General features: G+C 37.6%; 1 long non-coding RNA gene and 1 pseudogene across 2 annotated transcripts in view; one reads left to right on the top strand and one right to left on the bottom strand.

The window, feature by feature from the left end:
* LOC140608583 (uncharacterized) overlaps positions 1–19,736 on the bottom strand; it is a 1,020,376-nt gene that overhangs the window by 159,240 nt on the left and 841,400 nt on the right. The window lies entirely within an intron of this gene.
* Positions 2,666–3,956, top strand: LOC140608515 (golgin-45 pseudogene; annotated as a pseudogene).

The following is a 19,736-nucleotide window of genomic DNA, read 5'->3' as shown; positions in this document are numbered from 1 at the left end:
CTAGCTATTTAATAAAATATCACAAGCTGGTCTTGAATTACATTCAGGAGCAAATCAAATAACATGCAGAGAGAGACATATTCTCTGGTGGAAAAGCCTGTAGTGAGCCTCAAAGTCATTTTTACTTCATTCAAATATGAATATATACTTATACAACAATTTAGAAAAAGACTTTGTGGAATATGGGTCTGGATGAATTTCTTGTGGTACCTATTTTTGCAAGTTTTTTAAAACATTGAAATCACTGTTGTGGGTTCTTAGAGATGAACCATCTGTCACAAATCAGAATCAACATTTATTGTAGCTTATTAAGAGGAAAAGTTGCTAGCAAAAACCATTTAAAGTGTAAAATTGGATATTGAAAACTTTTTTTCCCATAGAGGTCTTTAAAAAACAGATTAGATGTTCATCTGTGAAAATAGTTTTGACTTGTGTAACTAGATAATTATCTCATATGGTAGATCACTAAAAAGGTGAGAAATGTATGGGGACAGAAGGAAGGCAGAGGAGCATAAGCACGTGTATGCATGTGTGGGAGGGGGAGAGAGAGAGAGAGAAAGAGAGAGAGAAAGAGAGGGAGGGAGAGAGAGAGAGAAAGTGAGAGAACGAGAGAGCGAGAATGAGAGAATGGGCCTGAACTTCTCAGGAGAATTATGTTTGTAGGAAATAGAACAGAAAAATTCGAAATTGCTTTTGAAGGTAGCTCACAAACTATAACGCACATTATAAACTGAAGTGCTACTAAATAAGTTGTAACTTAGTTAATGTGAGTACGTCAATATATGAATATATTATCACAGTTCAAATATTTATACCTTGTTAACAAAAATGTCATCATAGGAGTGATAGCATCATGATGTCAACACAGGTCATTCTCAACTTTGGTCTCCCTCACAAGAAGACCAGATAGTAATTATCCACAGACAAGATATCATTGCGAAATCCCAGAAACTGGGGGCTAAAGCACAAAGACCAAATAGAACCACATTTGAAGGGTAAGAAGAGTGGCTGCACTCTGCATTGCCCTCCAAACCCCAAGAACAGCACAGCATCGCACTGAGATAGCCTTCCTGGATCTAGGTTTCTCCAGTGCGGGGGGGGGGGGGGGAGAGCTCAAGGTGAACACCTGGCTGCCTCAGCATTTTGAGGCACTTCCCAGGAGGTCCACTCAGGTCTCACCTCACAGGAATCACTGAGGAAATCCGTAGGGCTTGACCACTGGAGATCAGATAGAAAGAGGGAAGCAGAGTAGGGCTTACACACCTGGTCCTCAAGTCTTGGAAGGCTGCAATCCTCCTCTGAGGGGCACTGCAGCAGAGATCCCACCCATTTGCAATGTACATCTGCAGAGGCAAGCTGGTGGCCCTATCTGGCCTAGAAATAAGCTCACAGATATGTAGTCAACTAATATTTAACAAGAGAGCCAAGGATATTCAATGGAGAAAGGATTCTCTTCAATAAATGGTGCTGGGAAAACTGTATATTCATTCTGTAAAAGAATGAAACTGGGCTTTTATCTAATAGATTCCCAACAAATAACTTGAAATGCTTAAAGATTAAAAGTAAAATCTCAAATCATAAAACTCCTAGAAGAAAACACAAGGAAAAGCTCCTTGACATTAGTCTTGGCAATGATTTTATGGATATGACAGTCTAAGCATAAGACACAAGAGCAAAAATAAACCAGTGGGACTAACTATATCAAACTAAAATGCTTCTACATAGAAAAGAAATGACAAATGAAATGAAAAGTCAAAATATTATCTAAATAATGAAATTAACCATTCATTTCCATATGAGATTGTAAAATCTTTGCAGGCAGGGAACTTGTTATACTTCTGAATTTTCTAGAATATCTGTTAAGACATCAAAGTATACAATAAATATGTCTTGCCTAATTAATTCAGTCAACTTTAAATCTGACTTTTGTGTAAAGATATCTTTTTTTTTCCCTTGTTTTAGCAAGAAAGAATGAGAAAAAATCTTAAGCAGTCCCCAGGCCCAGCACTGAGCCCGATGTGGGGCTCAATCTCATGATACTGAGATCATGACCTGGGCTAAAATCGAGTCAGATCCTCAGCTGACTGAGCCATGCAGGCATTCCACAAAGATACTATTCTACCTATCAGTGCTTTGGAGGTTTGTTTTCAGAGCAGAGAAAAAAAAAAAACAACAACACTTCTTTATACAATGAAGGACCTAATGACCTCTTCCATAAATACATTTCACAGGTACAAGAGTACTCTTTTGTACTTTGAAAAGAATGATTTACTTAATATCAAAATAAATGTTTTGCTCATATAAAAGCTATAATAAAATATTAGGAATAAAATAATAAAAATATTTTTCTTAGAAGAAAAAGAAAAGAAAAACATACAGAATGGGAGAAAATATTTACAAGCCATATACCTGATAAGGGATTAAATATAAATATGTTAAAATACATAAGGAACTACCAATCAATAGGCAAAACATTAGTAGTCTAATTAAAAAATGGGCAAAGAATCTGAATAGACATTTTTCCAAAGAAGATACACAAATGTCCAGCAGATACATGAGAAGGTGCTCAACACCACTAGTCATCAGGGAAATTCAAATAAAAACTACAATGAGAGAATAAGCCAGCAGCTGGATGTCAAGGAAGTCTGGGCGGGTCAGCTTCAGAATGGGAAGGGAGTGTGCGGAGCAGTTAACCCTGCAACTGGGAGCTCAACAATCTGTAAAGTTAAGTAATCTGAAATCAGAAGAGTAAAGAATCTTGGTGGTTCTTCAGTAGAAATATGGAGGTGCATTTTCTTTGATCAAAAACTGCTTTTGAAAGTGTAGAAACCCAAGCCCTTTTTCCTTTAACTCCAGTCTGAGGAGACGGGATAGAAACTGAAGAGCCACCGACACCTGTTGAAGCTATGTCTGGAGCCCCACCCATAAAGCATGACACCCTTCAGGATCCATGGAAGGAAGCAGTTCCATCAGAGAGCCCAGGAGTTCTTCAGCTAAGGAAGATTCTCACTGAAAAAGCAGTGGAAGTCAACATTGTAAGAATATTCATTCCCAAAGCTGCTATAACCCAGGATATCCTCAACAGAAATGCGAAGGTTAGGTCTCTGGGACGTCATAGAGGAGACTTCCTTGGTCAACCAGAGGGAGTTGTAGAACCCAGAAAGGAACCACGAGAGGAAAAGAATATATTGGAAAAGCTGAAGAACTCTTAAAGGTTAGTACAGGACAAAGAAGGGCTTTCAAACCAGCTCAGTGTACAGACAGAGTCAACAGTGAGTTTCAGGAGTTGCTGGTGGCTGCTGGGGGATGATCGATGATCGTCGGTATCAGTGTGAATGTCTAGCCCACAAGAAAAATCAGCTTATTTTGGAAAATGAAGCCCTAGGTCAAAACACATCTCATCTTTCTGAATAGTTAGAGCATATATCAAGGTGCTGGGATGGGGGGCGAGGTAAATTCCTCACAGGCAGGATTACAGCAGAGGAGTTAACCAGCTCCAGAGCAGGTTGGCGGCATCAAAACTGTGATGACCCAGAAATTGCTGGGGGAGCTCCTAGTTTCTTCACAGTTGGGGAAAAAGCGGACTCGCTACCCTGATACACAGCCTCACACCACAGCAGGATGAGCATTAACAAGTCACAAGTTGGCAAAAGAAGTAAATGCTCATCTTCTGGGGACTGTTGGTGCTAATGGTCAAAATTAGATTCCATCAACAGTTGAATCCTGCAGCACCCACCCCAGCAGAAGAAATGGCTGAAATGGTTCTACGCATTTTGGATCCGGTTACGTGCACAGAAAGCTCACCTGGATAATCCATTTTCTGAGTCTTCACCTTACTTGCTACAAAGAGAAATATTGGACAATTTCATCCCTATACTAGATACGGAAATACAACTTCCAGTTGCTGTAATCACTGCCAGGGAGAACTCATTGTCCTTTATTTATTTATGTTTTGAGACTTTATTTATTTATTCATGAGAAAGAGACAAAAGGCAGAGACACAGGCAGAGGGAGAAGCAGGCTCCTTGGGGGGAGCCCGATGTGGGACTCGATCCCTGGACCCTGGGGTCATGACCTGAGCCGAAGGCAGATGCTCAACCGCTGAGCCACCCACGTGCCCCACTCATTGTCCTTCGATATTCAATATGCTGCAGGCAGGCTACAGGCACTCGCTTCTTCCCAAGAGTCCCTATTATTTGGGATCTGGAGTTCTTATAATGGTAGAAGTAATATCAGTTTCTATTTAGGTAATATATATTCCCCAAAATGTTTTATGTACTGGACCACCGATCACCCTTAATAACTATCTCAGGGTAAGAAAAGAGTGAAACAGTGAGGATATACTTCAAGTGGATGATAATTTCCAGGCATTATATGATGCTTCTCCTAAAGGACACTGAAAGAAAAAGGGTCTACCTTTATTTTAGGCCCTAAGTTCTAGCCTGCTATGTACTTAATACAAACAGATTTAATTGTGATTTTCTAATGCAGCTACACCCACTCACTCACTGTTGTCTATGGTTGTGTTTTGTTGTTGTTGTTGTTTGTTTTGCACTATAATACTAGAACTGAATAGATGCAACAGGGCTTGTAAAGCCTAAAATATTTCTTCTCTAGCCTTTTGCAGAAAAAGTTTTCTGACCCCTACTCTAAAGGAATAAAAGCTGGCAGGGGGATGGAAAGAGGGAATGTTTGTTCCCTTTTTGATGATTTTTTTTGGGGGGGGGCTACAAAAGGGGCTTATGGAAATACTATGGGCGAAGGGACTAATATTTTAAAACTTATTGCTAAATGTTAGAAAAAGTAATATTTTACAGCCACAATAGCAAGTGTTTCAGGAACACATATTCTCATGTTGGTTTTGTGAGGGGAACTCCATAGTTTGAAGAGATGCAACTTGACATAAACACAAGAAACAGATTCTATTGAACTCATTTTGATAAATGCAACACAATAGGAGTATCCAATCTGATATAAAATATGGTGAAGAAAGTAGGATCTTTCTAGAATACTGTACAAACTCAAAATTGCAATTCATCAATTAACTTGTATTAACATGTATTATTTACTTATGATAGGCCATCATAAACACCCTTTTATAGGCCTTTAAAAATATCCACAATATGTTTATACCAAATTACACTATATTAGGTACAGAATTGCCTCTCAAAAGAGAAATTTTTTAAAGACAAATCTGATTACATAACACATTTTAATGTCAACTTAATGATTTCTTTGGGGTCTGATTCACCTGAGTTATATTTTGAAATAGCAATAAATTGCTCTATATTCTTTTTTTTTAAGATTTTATTTTTTTATTCATGAGAGACACAGAGAGAGAGAGGCAGAGACCCAGGCAGAGGGAGAAGCAGGCTCCAAGCAGGGAGCCTGACGTGGGACTCGATCCCGGGTCTCCAGGATCACGCCCTGGGCTTAAGGCAGTGCTAAACTGCTGAGCCACCTGGGCTGCCCCTTGCTCTATATTCTTAAAAAAAAAAACCTACCATGGGCTATCATCTGACACCTGTTAGGAAGCTATCTCAAAAGATGAGAGAAAACAAGTGCTGGCAAGGGTGGGGAGGAAAGGGACCACTTGTACGCTGTGGGAATGCAAAGTGGTGCAGCCATTATGGGAAACAGTATGGAGGCTCCTCAAAAAGTTAAAAATAGAATTACCAGATGATCCAGCCTATTCCACTTCTGGGTATTTATCAAAGGAAATGAAATCGCTATTTTGAAGAGCTCCCTGCATCCTCTTGTTCACTGTAGGTTTATTTACTATATATTTACAGTACACACTGTATCAGGCTCATTTCACTTAGCATAATGTCATCCAGGTTCATCCATGTTGTCACAGATGGAAGGATTTCTTACCTTTTTTTATAGCTGAATATTATTTTATATATGAAATGCTTATCTATATCTATAATCTCTATATAATATTCTTTATTTATTCATTGATGGACACTTGGATTGTTTCCAGAGCTTGAGTACTATGAATAATCAGTTCCATAGGCTGGCTTATTTTTCTTATTCATCTGTGGGTAAATATTATTGATTTCATATCCTTTAGGGTTTTATAATATTATGCTTTTATAATTTGTGAATTTGCTTTTAAATACCCCTAGTGTATAATTGAATATAGCTTCTACCCAGAATATAATGAAATGTTTGAGAATATAATGAAAAGTTTGTTGCCAATCCCTGTGCTTCACAATATTTGTATTCATAACAGACACAGAGGCTTTTATTTTATCCTAAGCCAAGGCACCATAAGGGATCCTGACGAGTGGTGTGCTGGGTAACTTACTGTTTGTAAACAAATAAAAAATATGCCATAAGGCTATCTTTTATTGTTTGTGCTTTAGCCTAGATAAAAAGATTTGATGCCCTTGTGAAATTATAATGCAGGATCAGCCATTATTCAGAATTTTATTTTTTTATTTTTTTATTTTATTTATTTATTTTTATTCAGAATCTTAAATTCCAATCCTTGCTCAATTCTAAGAGTAGGATCTGACTCGACACTGTGATCTTATTCATTTCTTAAATAACAGTCTCCTGGATGGCTTTTTTAGGGATTTTTTTTTTTTTACAATGAAGATTTAAAAAGTACATCAGGAATATGCTGATTCTCATGTTTATAATAGTCTAATAAAAGTTCTGATTTGGTGAGGCTGCATCACAACATGTCTCAGAGATTAAAGGAGCAGCTTCTATTGTAAGTCTTGTCCGTAAAACATACAGACATTGGGCCTTTTCCAAAAGGTCAGTAGATAGCAGGGAGTACGTCCTCTAAAACATTTTCATGTGTGCAGACCCACCACGTGGTTCAGGAGAGTTATCCGTTGCTCTACTTAAGAATCAAGGTTGTGGTGTGCAGAGTCTGTAAGCGGAGTGAGTACACTGAAGATCATGCTTTTTCAAAGAGCGTTACTATTAAGAGATGATCGTGCGTGCCTTCTATAAAAATAAGCTGCATATGAATGTTTCAGGCAAGTCTGTATACTCTATTTTTTGTTGCTCCTTATACAAATTTTATCTCAGTAATGCTTTTTACAAACAAAAAATTTTGTTTGTAAAATTGTTTGTTTGTAAAAGTGAAGTCTACTTTGACTTTTTGATGAAATTTGTACATTTAGCATTACAGTTGATCCTTGAACAACGTGGGGGTTAGGGGACCCAGGCCCTGAGCAATCGAAAATCCCTCATAACATTTGGCTCCCACAAAACTCAACTACTACTAGCCTACCACTGACTGGAAATCTTACCTACCACAGACCAGACCGTTGATACGCACCTATTTTGTATAATCTTGTTACACATACTATATACTCTATCCTTACAATAAGGTAAGCTAGAGAAAAACTGTTGTTAAGAAAAACAAAATAAAACATATATTTGTACTATAAAAAAAATCCACATAGAGTGCAGCCTGGGGTCACATGGATCTGTCTGTTGCCCCTTCACATCTAGCCTCTAACCGCCCTCCCACGTCTCTTCTAGTGGCGACCTTCAGAACCATCCTCTCAGCCTTCCTCTACCTCTGATACCAGCCAACACCGTTTTGTGAGTTTAGCTCCTTATTACTAATCAAATTCCAGCTCCCAGATTCCTCAGAGTTATTGCACTGAGATAGAGGCCGATGACAACCACCTAGTCAACGTGCATCTGTGGGTCTCCTACACTTACCTCTGGGCTTCTCTTTTGACCAAGATGTTGTGGCATGGGAGGCCATGGGCCACTTCTTTCCCTAGTTGCCCAAGGAGAATTGAGAGGGCTGAGGCATCTTGAATATACCAAACCAGTGTGGTGGCCACGCCCTTTTCCAGGACCTGCAGAAGTTATTTCAGAATGACTAGAATAAACCCTGGGGCCATGCGGACTGCCATCATCCTGGGGAAGAACCGGAACCAGGCCCTTTGACACCTGCATGCCCTGGGTCCTGCCTGTGCAGATCTCCATCTCTGTGGCTTCCTGGAGAGCAACTTCACTCACTTGCAGAAGAATTCCAAATAGTTTATGTAGGTATCACCCCTTGTCTTTGTCCATTTGAAATGCTACAACAAAATGCCCTAAAACTGGGTGGCTTTTAAATAATAGAAATTTATTTCTTTTAATTTTGGAGGCTAGAAGTCTGAGATCAAGGTGCCAACACAGTTGGGTGAGGGCCCTCTTCTGGGTTGCGGACTTTGCATTTTATTCTCACATGGTGGTGGAGCCTCTCCAGCTCGGTGTTTTCTCAAGAACACTAATCCCATTCATGAGGGGGTTAGGATTTCAACATATGAATTCTGGGGTAATCATAAGCATTTAGACTATCGTACCCCTCAAATCCTCACCTCTTAAATGTGGAGTACACACAATAACTTTTTTTTTAGTGAGTACAGTATGAAAATGGAAAATCAAAGAGTAACTTTACAGCAGAAAAACCTGATAAACATTAAGAGGAGGTTAATATAATAAATAATAAGTGATCTTAGTAGCACGTATCTTTCATACAATTTGATGAGGATAGCGCTTTCTTTCTGTAGTCTTTTTCCTGAACTTTCATAACCCCTACATAATCATGAGAAAGACATTAGGCAAATCCAAATGGAAGAACATTCTACAAAATGCATGACCTGTAGTTGAAATTCTTAAGGTTATCAAAATGAGGACAGTCTGAAAAAGGGTCACAGCCCAGGTGAAGCTAAGGAGATGTGCACTGATTATGTTATCCTGGTTGGAATCCTGGAACAGAAGAAGAACACTGGGTAAAAAATAAGGAAATCTGAATAAAGTATCAACTTCATGTGTTAATAATGTATTAATGTTAGATTATTAATTGTGAAAACCTACCATGGTAATGTTGACAATAGGGAAAAGCAGGGTATGGGGAGCTGGAGAACTGTGAAATGTTCTTTCAACCCATCTACAAATCCAAAGCTTCTCTGAAATTAAAAGTTTGTTTAAAAATTCAATTTGCAGCCCAATAGCCTCAGGTTTTAATTAAATAGCAAAATTCTAGATTGACCCTCTATTATAAATCTTACATTACTAATTATCTCAATTAGTGATAATGCTTTTGGGTCAGATTTAACAAAAGGACGTGAATGATAGAGAGTCAGAATGCCATTTTGTAACATTTAGCAGGACAAAGGATTTTACTGACGTTCAGAAGACAGGTGTGCATATCTACTGCCAATTTGAAAAATAAATTGGATTCTAACTGGTAGGATTGCTATTTAGGTGATAATGTTACATGTAAAAATATCAGCAAAACAGGATGTCAAAACTCACTTTACTTTTAATTTGAAAGTTGTCATTTAGCAAATTAAAATACAGGACCTACTGAAATTTGAATTTCAGATAAACAATGAGTACATTTTTAGAATACATATATCCCAGATATCAAAGGAGATATATATACTCATACTAACAAAAATTTCCATTTTTCTGAGATTTAAATTTAACTGGCTCTCCTTTGTTTGTTTGTTTTAGAGAGAGAGAGAAAGCATGTGCACATGCATGCAAGTGGCGCGGAGCAGAGGGAGAGGGAGAGAGAGAATGCCAAGCAGGCTCCACACCCAGCACAGAGCTGGACGCAGGGCTCAATCTCAGGACCCTGAGATCATGAACTGAGCAAAAATCAAGGGTCAGATGCTAACCGACTGAATCATCCCAGGCACCCCTGAGTCTCCTATAATTTATCTGGAAACCCTATTTCAACTAAAAAAAGTTTATAGGAAGAAGCCAAACTTGTGAGTTTGTTCATAGCAACAGAAATTTCCTGCAGATAGCCGTGCCCTTTATGTAGTGTGGTTACTAAGAAAGTTTGATTAAAAAAAAAAAAAAAGAAAGTTTGGTTTAGAGACTGAACCCTTGGATCTGAAGTCCTCCTAATTCCAAAGTTAGGTACCACCTAAGTGATATCCAACTTCGGACAAATTACTTATGCCTCTGCTCTGAACTTTCCTTTTCTGTAAAAGGGTATAGTAAGAGTTGACATTTAGAAGACAGTGTGCATACCTGTTGCAAAAAAAAAAGATTGTATTAAATGAGTTTAATGCGCTTAGAATTATGTTTTACACGTGGCGACAGCTTCATTAATGCTAGTAGGATAACAGCATTGTGTTGGAATCTGATGTAGCGTAAGCCTATGCCTGTCATCTGGAACGTTCGGTTTCTTCGTTTCACTCTTTATAGTCCAACACTTATTTAGCAAATACTGTGTAACAGGCAGTCTGCTATTATCCTCTCCTTTCTCAGAGGCTTTAAAAGACCATTATATTTGAAATCTCCCCTCATTTAGATATAAAATATACATTCAGATATGAAGTATACAATTTCTGATGAAAAGTATTTCCAGAAAAGATACATTCTTTACAGAAATTCATAGATGATGGTTTATCTTTCTTTGAGCCACTCCGTATTGTCATTTTTGTATGTAAAATACAGTTTCACGTGGTTTAAACTCAAATCAGTAAGTACACCTATATCCTTTATTTGGTGCTATATTATGATTATTTGGCCTATCATAACTACATTAGAGTTCTGAAGAAGAATGTTATTTCCACTGGTTGCCATATGTTTCCATTATTTTGGGATAATTTAATCTGATTTTGTAGCTAAAGAGACTTCCTGGTGGTCCTACTATTTTATTTGGTGTCATGATACTATTATTATTGTTCATACTTGAATCATATAATAATCTTTTCTTTGGATTTAATTTATTTAGAATTTATTAATCTCTTTGGAAATCCTAGCTGACAAAAATACAAAATCAAGGCAAGAATTGGAATGTGCAATAAAGATGTGAATCCTAGCTGGATTGTAATAATTAATGCCGGTAACTTTTCATTTTACATAGCAATGCACATATTGACTGTACTGAACACACCATCCCACAGGGTACCTAGTGAGGCAGATAATAGAATTTGTGTTTCGGAGCTATGGCACCGAGTTACAACTACTCAGGGCAGATATGGAATTAGAATTAAGAAGTAGTTTGATCCACTTGAACCTAAATTTATTTAAAATACATCAATAATGCACCGTACTTTAAGATAGTCTTCAAGAAGAAACTTACAGCTGTGTGGTCGATAGAGTTCTACAGTTAAAAGCACCACTTGGATATGGAGTGTGCGCAGCTTGTATGCGAACTATCCACTCCCCAAGTCTAGCTATATCTGTATGCATATTTTAGCAAAACGTACTGCTTAATAAGAAAGGGACAAGAAAGGATTTACTGAATGCAAGGACACGGTGGCTCAGTCATTAAGCGGCTGCCTTCAGCTCAGGTCATGCTCTTAGGGTCCTGGGATCGAGCCCCCAGACCCGCCTTCCCCTCTCAGCCCAGAGCATCCTCTTGCTCTCTCTTAAATAAATAAATTAATTAAAAATAAATAAATAAATAAAATCTTTTTTTTTTTTTTAAAGCACAGTTTTTAATTGGGTGAAGTATCACACATACCCGAGGTGCCTTTGGATATCTCTCTGAAATAGTACCACTAAAGTTAGTTTGTTAAAACCCCACTGGGTAATGCTACTGAGCTAAAGCACTAAGACCAACGCTGCACAGGCACAAACATCTCCTATGTTTTTTTTAATTTTTTTTAATTTATTTTTTATTTTTATTTTTTATTATCCTAGGGATGCTGCTGCTCTTATAATTTAGTGTTGTTTATTATTGGGTTTCAAAAGCATAAACTATAATTGGTGGGCTGAAAACCTCTTCCTCTTTGATTTAATACAATGTAAATTACGACAGGTTTTGAGATGAAACTCTCAAGGTCATTCTGCGGGGCCAGGATTGGGCAGATATTTAGCAGCATGCATCCGCTGATTTACTGGATTTCCCAAACCTGGCACACATCAACCATCTGGAGTCAGAGACGAACTTCATGAGTTCGTTCGCATTTGCCGTGCTTGTCTCATGGTGGAGCACAAAGTCATAAGGAAATAGTTGGTGGTGGATTATAAGAAAGGGAGTGGGGTGAGTAAACCCGGTATTAGTGACAAGCAGCTTGCAAATAGCTCAGTAGTGGCTGGAAATTTATGGTAGCATTAGTTATACACCATTAACTTTATCCTTGCTCACATTGGGAAGTAAAAGAAGGTAGAGTCATTGAATCCAGGGGTTCACAGTAAACCCAGAATTGACCACCAGCTTCAGGCTGTTCAATATATCATCTGTGCTGGCGATGTGTGTTCCAGAAAAAGACCAGTGAAGATCCTGAGCATGTATGTCAGGGCTATTTCTTTTTCCCATTCGACACACAACAATCACATTGTTTAATAACCTCCCCACCCCCTGAGCCTCACACAGCACAATTCCTCCAGCTCCTACCTTCTATGTAACTTTGCAACTATGAGCAAAGGCATGGGCTGCTCCTGGCCCCACATATTACGTTTGCCAAGTAGCGCCTGTGCGGATATCGTCTTGAATTTCTCTGGGCTTGGTTTACTCCTAACATAAACGTGACTATTTGAATCTCACTGAACCAGTTGCCATATGTTTGGATGTGTTGTATGCGGCTAACACACCCCCCGCGCATGGTAGATGATGGATAGTTGTGTTAACAGAAGGCAACATGCTTGTTCTTTCACCTTCTCTGTCTTGTCTCCCATATCAGTTTTAAGGCTTCTAGAGGGAAGGTGGCAGGACAGTACACTATCTCACAGCTGTTCAGTGAACTCTTGTAACGCTCTGACTGGTTTGAACCTAGTGCTGTTAAGGAACAGAGACAGAAGTATTTATTTGCTCCTTGCATGAGAAGTGAGACTCGCAATATAATTTCAAGGACAGTATCGTAGGCAGCCTGCCCTGCTGGCTTCTCATATCTCTTGGGTTCTAGAGTTTTTTTCCATCCTTCTCTCTGTCTGTACTGCCATTTGTTGACTGTGGTCTACTTCCTATTCCTTTTATTCCTTTCTTACCCATCTTGTTTTTTTAGGAGATTTCTTCCCAGATGGGATGGGATAGGACTTGCCGTGAACTTGCCATCCTTGAGTTATGACCCTTGGCTACTTCCCTTGCTTACCCAGTAGGAATTACTGGCTCATGTGGTAATTCTATTTTTAATTTCTTGAGCAATCGCCAGTGGCTGCACCAGTTTGCATCCCCATCAACAGTGTACGAGGGTTCCTTTATCTCCACATTCTCACCAACACTTGTTTCTTGTGGTTTTGATTTTAGCCATTCTGATGGCAGTGAAGTGAGAGCTCATTGTGGTTTTAATACTTGGGGATCTGGATAAAGTGAAAATTCAGTAGGTCTGGGTGGAGCCTGGGATTCTGTATTTATAATAAGATATCAGGTAATACTAACACTGCAGATCAAGGGTGTACTTTACCCGGCAAGGCTGTAGAGGCCACGGGGGTACCCTGCAGTGACTGTGCCCTGATTTGCCGTCCCATTGTTGAGGCAGTCTTTGGCAGACATGATTTCAGGCTTTGCTGATAAACAGCCTTCAGTTCAGAAAACATGTTTCTTGATTGGCTCAGATTGGGAGAAAGACACATTCACAGTCATGTTAATAAACTGCTTCCTCTAGTTAATGGGTTTTCATTTAGTTGCAGTGGGATAACTTCAGCTGAAGGATTTTGGATCCTACTTAGGAGGAGGAGAAAATAGTTATAAAATGACAGTGCGAGAGCTGAGTTGCTAGGGTTTTCAGGTTGAAAAGACTGCTGGGGTGGGACAGTACACTGAAATATTATTAAGGATATTTTAATAATGGAAAGGATTTCCTCTTTTAAAGGACCACACTAGAGTGCATTTGTGGCTCAATCGGTTAAGTGTCTGCCTTTGGCTCAGGTCAGGTCCTGGCATCGAGTCCTGCATGGGGCTCCCTGCTCTGGGGAGGAGCAGACTTCTCCTTCTCCCTCTGCCTGCCACTCCCTCTGCTTGTGCTCTCTCTCTGTCAAATAAATAAATAGAATCTTAAAAAAAAATAAAGGACTATAATAGCTATGTATATGAAATATACTAGGTGTATTCAAAATATCCCAGGATACACTGAATCAGGAGGCAGCATAGAAAGGTAGTTTGTCACTCGATGCCTGAGTGATATATGGCAAGTTACTTAAAAGTCTTAGTTTTTCCATCTGCAATAAACAAACAAACAGTGTGGATAATTGTATAGACCTCACAGGATTATTGTGAGGATTAATGAGCAAATACACATGAAACACATAGAAAAGAGTCTGGCACATAACCAGTACTCAAATAAATGTCAGCAATTATTCTATTATATAAATACATATATTTATATAAAATGGAAAATATATTCATGAAGCTACTGGTTATTATTTTTCAAAGAAGATATGGAAGTAACAGCCTCAGATGACATACAAAAAATTGGAAATGTTAAAAGAAAAAACTGCCAATCTAGAATTCCAGTAAAATTATCACTAAAAAGTGAAGGGAGAAATAAAAATTTTTCAGAAAAACAAAAATTGAGGGAATTTGTGGTCAATAAACCCACCTTGTAAGAAATATCAAAAGAAGTTCCTCAGAGAGAAAGAAAATTATAGGTCAGAAACAGACTTACATAAATGGTGATAGAAAGGAGTAAATGAAGGTAAAATATAACATTTTCTTTTTCTTATGTTTGTTCTAACAGAAACAATTTGTTTAAAATAGTGACAATTATCACAGTGATTATTACTTATGGACATATGAAATGAATGACCTCAAACTGTCAATATTCTGTTGTAAAGTACCTGCATTAACTATGAAGCGGTAGAGTGTTATTTGAAAATGGATTTAGACTAGTTATAAATGTATATTGGAAACTCTAGGACAATCATAAACATTTTTTGTTTTAAAGGAGGATAATTGGGACACATGGGTGGTTCAGAGGTTGAGCATCTGCCTTTGGCTCAGGGCGTGATCCAGGTTCAGTGACTGAATTCTGCATCGGGCTCCCCACAGGGAGCCTGGTTCTCCCTCTATCTAAGTCTCTGCCCCTCTGTGTCTCTCACGAATAAATCAATAGGATCTTTAAAAAAAATAAAGGAGGATAATTGATAGGCTAAGAAAGAAGGAATAAATGGAATCATATAAAATGCTCAATTAAAACCAGAAAAGGCAGAAAGAGTAGGAGACACAAAAAGAAACAGAGCAAGGGCAACAAACAGAAAATAGTTACAAATGTGGTAGCTGTTAAACCATATTGGTCAATAATCATTTTAAGTGTGAATGATCTAAATATACTAATTAAAAGGCAGGGATTGTCAGAGTTAATTAAAAGGATATAAGACCTAACTTCTTGTATGTAAGAGATCTATTTTAAATATAGAGTCACTGTCAAGTTAGAAGTACAGGCATTGAGAAAGAAAGACCATATTAGCAGTAATCTATACTGCAGGTAGGTATGGGAATTGGTGCCAATATTTTGGAAAAAAAAAGGTTGATGGTATCTATTAAATTTGAATATATGCATGAACCTATGATCTAACAATTGCTTTCTTAGGAATAGTCTCCACAGACTATTTTCCCCATATTTTTATTCATATTTTCCCCACAAGAAATGCATTTATATGGTCCCAAACTGGGAACAACTTAAATGTCCGTTAATGGTAGAACAGATAAATATGCTTACTATATTCACACGATGGGATATCATACAACAGTGTGGATGAATGAGTTATTGTGCAACATGAGTAAATCTTACAAATAGGCTGAGCAAAAGAAGCCAGACACAAAAAAGAACATAATGTATAATATATTTATGTAAAGTACAAAACACAGAAAGCCAATCTAAGACATTAGAAGTCAGGATAACGGTTACTTTATTTCCGAGGAATTATAGGTAGTGACTGACTAAAGGCATTTTGGGTCTTGAAATGTTCTATTTCCTGAACTGAGAGTTAGTTATATGGATGTATTCCCCTGATGAAAATTCATTGAGCCATACATTTATGATTTGTGCACTTCTCTATGTATATTTCAATAAACAATTTAAAAATTCCTGTTTATGCAAAATAATTTATGATTAAACATTCTAGAAGGAAAAAGAGGTGAAGAATAAAGAGAGTTGCTAAAACACAACATAAACTCTGCAGTTGTAAAAAATTTCAGGGGTAGAGAAAAAGAGTCATCTAAGGATATCCTGTTAGAGATCATTTTGTTAAGCTCACATTGTGAAAGAACATGTTCAAATTCTACAAAGGGGGCATATAAATGTTGATAAATATTTTATATTTTTGTGTATCTCTATGAGTAGCCTCAGGAAATTTGAAGAACAAATTAGGGATTTTGAAAAATGCTAACAACAACAGAATGTGTTTACAGGCTGAGAAGAAATAATATGAACAAAGGAATGATAGGACACATGGTTGGGGAACATAATCTGATATTATATTAAAAAAATAGCAGGCAGAGCTGCACAGCTGCTTTTATTTTGTTCTTTTCTCTTAAGTAGATCACTCTTCAAACTTGATGGGCTGGACTGTGCGTGAAAAGAGTGAAAATATGAGGGCTATTCACCATTTTTAAGTAGATTAAAAGTCTGAGATAAAGGCAAATTATTTTTGTGGTGCTGAAAACCTTGTTTAAATTTGATCAGTGTTTTATCATCTCTCAAAAATCAAAGAAGGTGAGAGGAGGGGTGGTGTTTTCTAATTAATTTTTTTTTCTGGAAATTATAGGATGGTAATTTTAATACTGATATTTTAAAAAAATTTCCAGGGCAAAATTTTAAACTATTTGTTAATACTGAGTTTGGGCAGGTAGGTGATGGAGGTAGTGAAAACTATTAACATAGTTTATTTAATTCCTGAAAGAATCTATCATATATGTTTTGGTGACTTTTTTCCTTATAGATTAAAAAAATTATAATACATAATCTTGGAATATTTATTATACTATTAATACTAAAATATATAATATAAATATAATACTATATTTATAAAATATTTATATTTATAATATAAATATAATACTAAAAATCTTGCAGGTATAGCATATTGTAATTTTATGATGTTTTGGCAAAATGTGCTAGGAAATCCATCTAAAGAAAGTAGAACAAATAAGAAGATCCATAGCATAACTATAATACCATCTAAAAAATGTTAATTAATGAAATGCTCTAGAATACCCTTGTCTCTTTCCTGTTTGAAACTTTATTACCTTAACGGCTATTAAAACAGTGGATGAACCATAACAGATGGAGATTGCTGACACATTGCATAGTAAAAAAAAAAAAAAAAATCACATTGAGTCTCATTCAGTAGTTACTTTTGGAGAGCCTGCTAGGTGTCGGCTCTTCTGCTGGCTGCCGGGACTGCATTCTTATTCACAGAGCTCTCGGACACAAATGTGAGTATTACAATGGAGTGCCCCAGTGTAGACGAGCATGCATCTGGGCATGTAAGGCCATTCTGAGTGTTTGCTGAGGCCCACCAGGACTATCTTTAAAGTTAGAGCTGAAGAATATGCAAAAGTTAAAAAGCTGGTTGAAGGGAGTTTGGCAGGTGTTGAGGGTGGGGTGGTGGGGTGGTGTTGGACAGGGTCTTTCAGGCTGAGGGAGCAGTAAACTCAAAGGCCTTGGGGTAGAGAACACTGTGTCTCCCCTGGGAAGTTATCCAGCGTGCTGGGATCGTGGAGGTCAGAGGAGCTAAAACCAAAGGACTGCAGTGCCGGAGGACCATAGGAAGCATTTTATGTTAGCATTCAAAGTATATGTAATTTAAGATGTGAAATTTCGACTAGTAGGAGGAGGCCTTACTTGGCCACTATTTCTGATGAAAGCAAGAAAGTAAGCAGATAGACTGTCCGAAGAAAACCTCAACTGCATTTGCATTTGTAGCATCTGGATCTAGGAAACCTACTCTTCTACCGTGACTTCGTGTTTATCACTCTGGGTGTGGTGCATTAAATGTAGTTGTAGGGGCTCTATTGGAAGAGGTGATTGAAAACCATTATTCATCCAGTAGATTTGGAGGGTCCATGTGAGGAACAAACTAAAGAAGCTGTGAAGACTCAGTTTGCAGAAGAATAGGGCAAACAGAGACATCGTTGCGTCTTTAAATATCTGAATTATCGTCAAGTAGCAGCAGTAGTTAAAGTGCTCTGTATTTTTTGACAATACTAGATTTCCAAGTAAAGGAATTCTCTCCACAACACACTCCCTGCCACGGACACATTTAAGGGAAGACCAATGGTCATTTAAGAAGGCTCTCATTCCTTTATTGAGACAGAAATTGGACTACATGACTTTTCTATTCCTAAGAGGCTGTGATTATGTGTTTCCTGTACTATTGTTTATTTTATTGTTTATTGTTTATTTTATTTAACACAGTATAACTGTGTTATACTGCTATGAGATTAAAAATGGCAGAGACTTCCAATTAACTTGCAAAATGGCTAGTTTCTAATCCTCGGCTAGAGCCCTAGCTGGTGCCTTGTGGATGACAGCTTCGTTATTTGTTCAGGTGAAAGTCTTGTACACGGTTCCAGTTGAATTAGTCCTGCCGAAGACCATTAAATATGAGGCAAACACCGAGATGTTAAGTGGTGTTGGGTGAGTTAAAGTAACAGAATGGGGGCAGGGAAATCACCATTTAGAAAACTATTTCAAACACTGCGTACCATACACTTCATTATCCCTGGTTTACGTCTACTTGCCAAATGGCTAGAGGAAACATTCTATTTAATCGTGTTGACCTCTCTGATGTCGCCATAGAGTTGTCTCGCATCATAATCACCTTCTCATCATTCAAAAGGAGTTTTCTCTTCTTCTCTCTTTATTCATGTCGCTTGGAATTCAGTGTGTACAACACCATCTGAGTCATTTACTTACGAGTTCTATTTGTCATCACTTTTTTCTTTCACATTAATCCTTCCAAATGTCTTAACATGTAGTCTACCTAATGGTTCTACCGTTTGTTGCATCTGGGATCTAACTATGAAATACTATCCCATTCTTCGCAATAACGATTTTTTGCTAAGTGGAATCTCATAAGGTATCTCACGGTGCTACTGTTTTGCAAAAGTCTTCTTAGAATCTTGAATTTTATAAGAAAAGTGAGTGTTCACTTCCCTCTAGATAGAAATATAAATTTTTAAATTATTCTTCATATTAATCAAGACATTAAGACATTCAAGGCTTTTCTTAAATATCACTGTTACTGGTCATAGTTGGCAATAATGGGCAGGGAAATCCTGCTGACAGAATTCGGAGTGCAGTAGGAAATCTATTTGAGACTTGCAGTTGTGGACACAATCTGCCTAATAGCAAATGCAAGTCTTCGATGGTCATACGTGGTTACTGGTTGTTGCCGCAGGTCATTTATCTACTTTTCTCTGTTGGAAGAAACTGCTATCTACCCAAAACCACCTTATACTTGAGAATGACCAAATTGACTTAGGTCAATTTATAGTATCCGTTAACATCGTAAGAGGAGATTTCCAATCTAAAGTTGGTGGCGAGCTTTTAATAAGATCATAAAATAATATAGTACATCTGAGATATTTCATTTGTCAGCAGCCATCCTCACATCATTAAAAGGTAGTTTATAAAAGTATCATAATTATTTTGAGTGTCATTTAGATAGTTTGATGTAAAATTTCATAGTTTGGGAATGCAATTATTTTCATCTCTACTTGGTAAATTAAGAAATGGAGTTTGAAAAAAAAAAAAAAAAAAAAAGAAATGGAGTTTGTTTTCGGGAGAAAACTAAAAACACACCTCTCAAGGACCACACAGAAAACAAAACCCAAACAACCTGGATCCTTAAGCTATTAT

The sequence above is a fragment of the Canis lupus genome, chromosome 18 (genome assembly GCF_048164855.1).
Source record: "Canis lupus baileyi chromosome 18, mCanLup2.hap1, whole genome shotgun sequence".
In the NCBI taxonomy this organism is placed as follows: domain Eukaryota; kingdom Metazoa; phylum Chordata; class Mammalia; order Carnivora; family Canidae; genus Canis; species Canis lupus.
The sequence above is the reverse complement of the archived record's forward strand: the minus strand, read 5'-3'. Positions and strand labels throughout refer to the sequence as shown.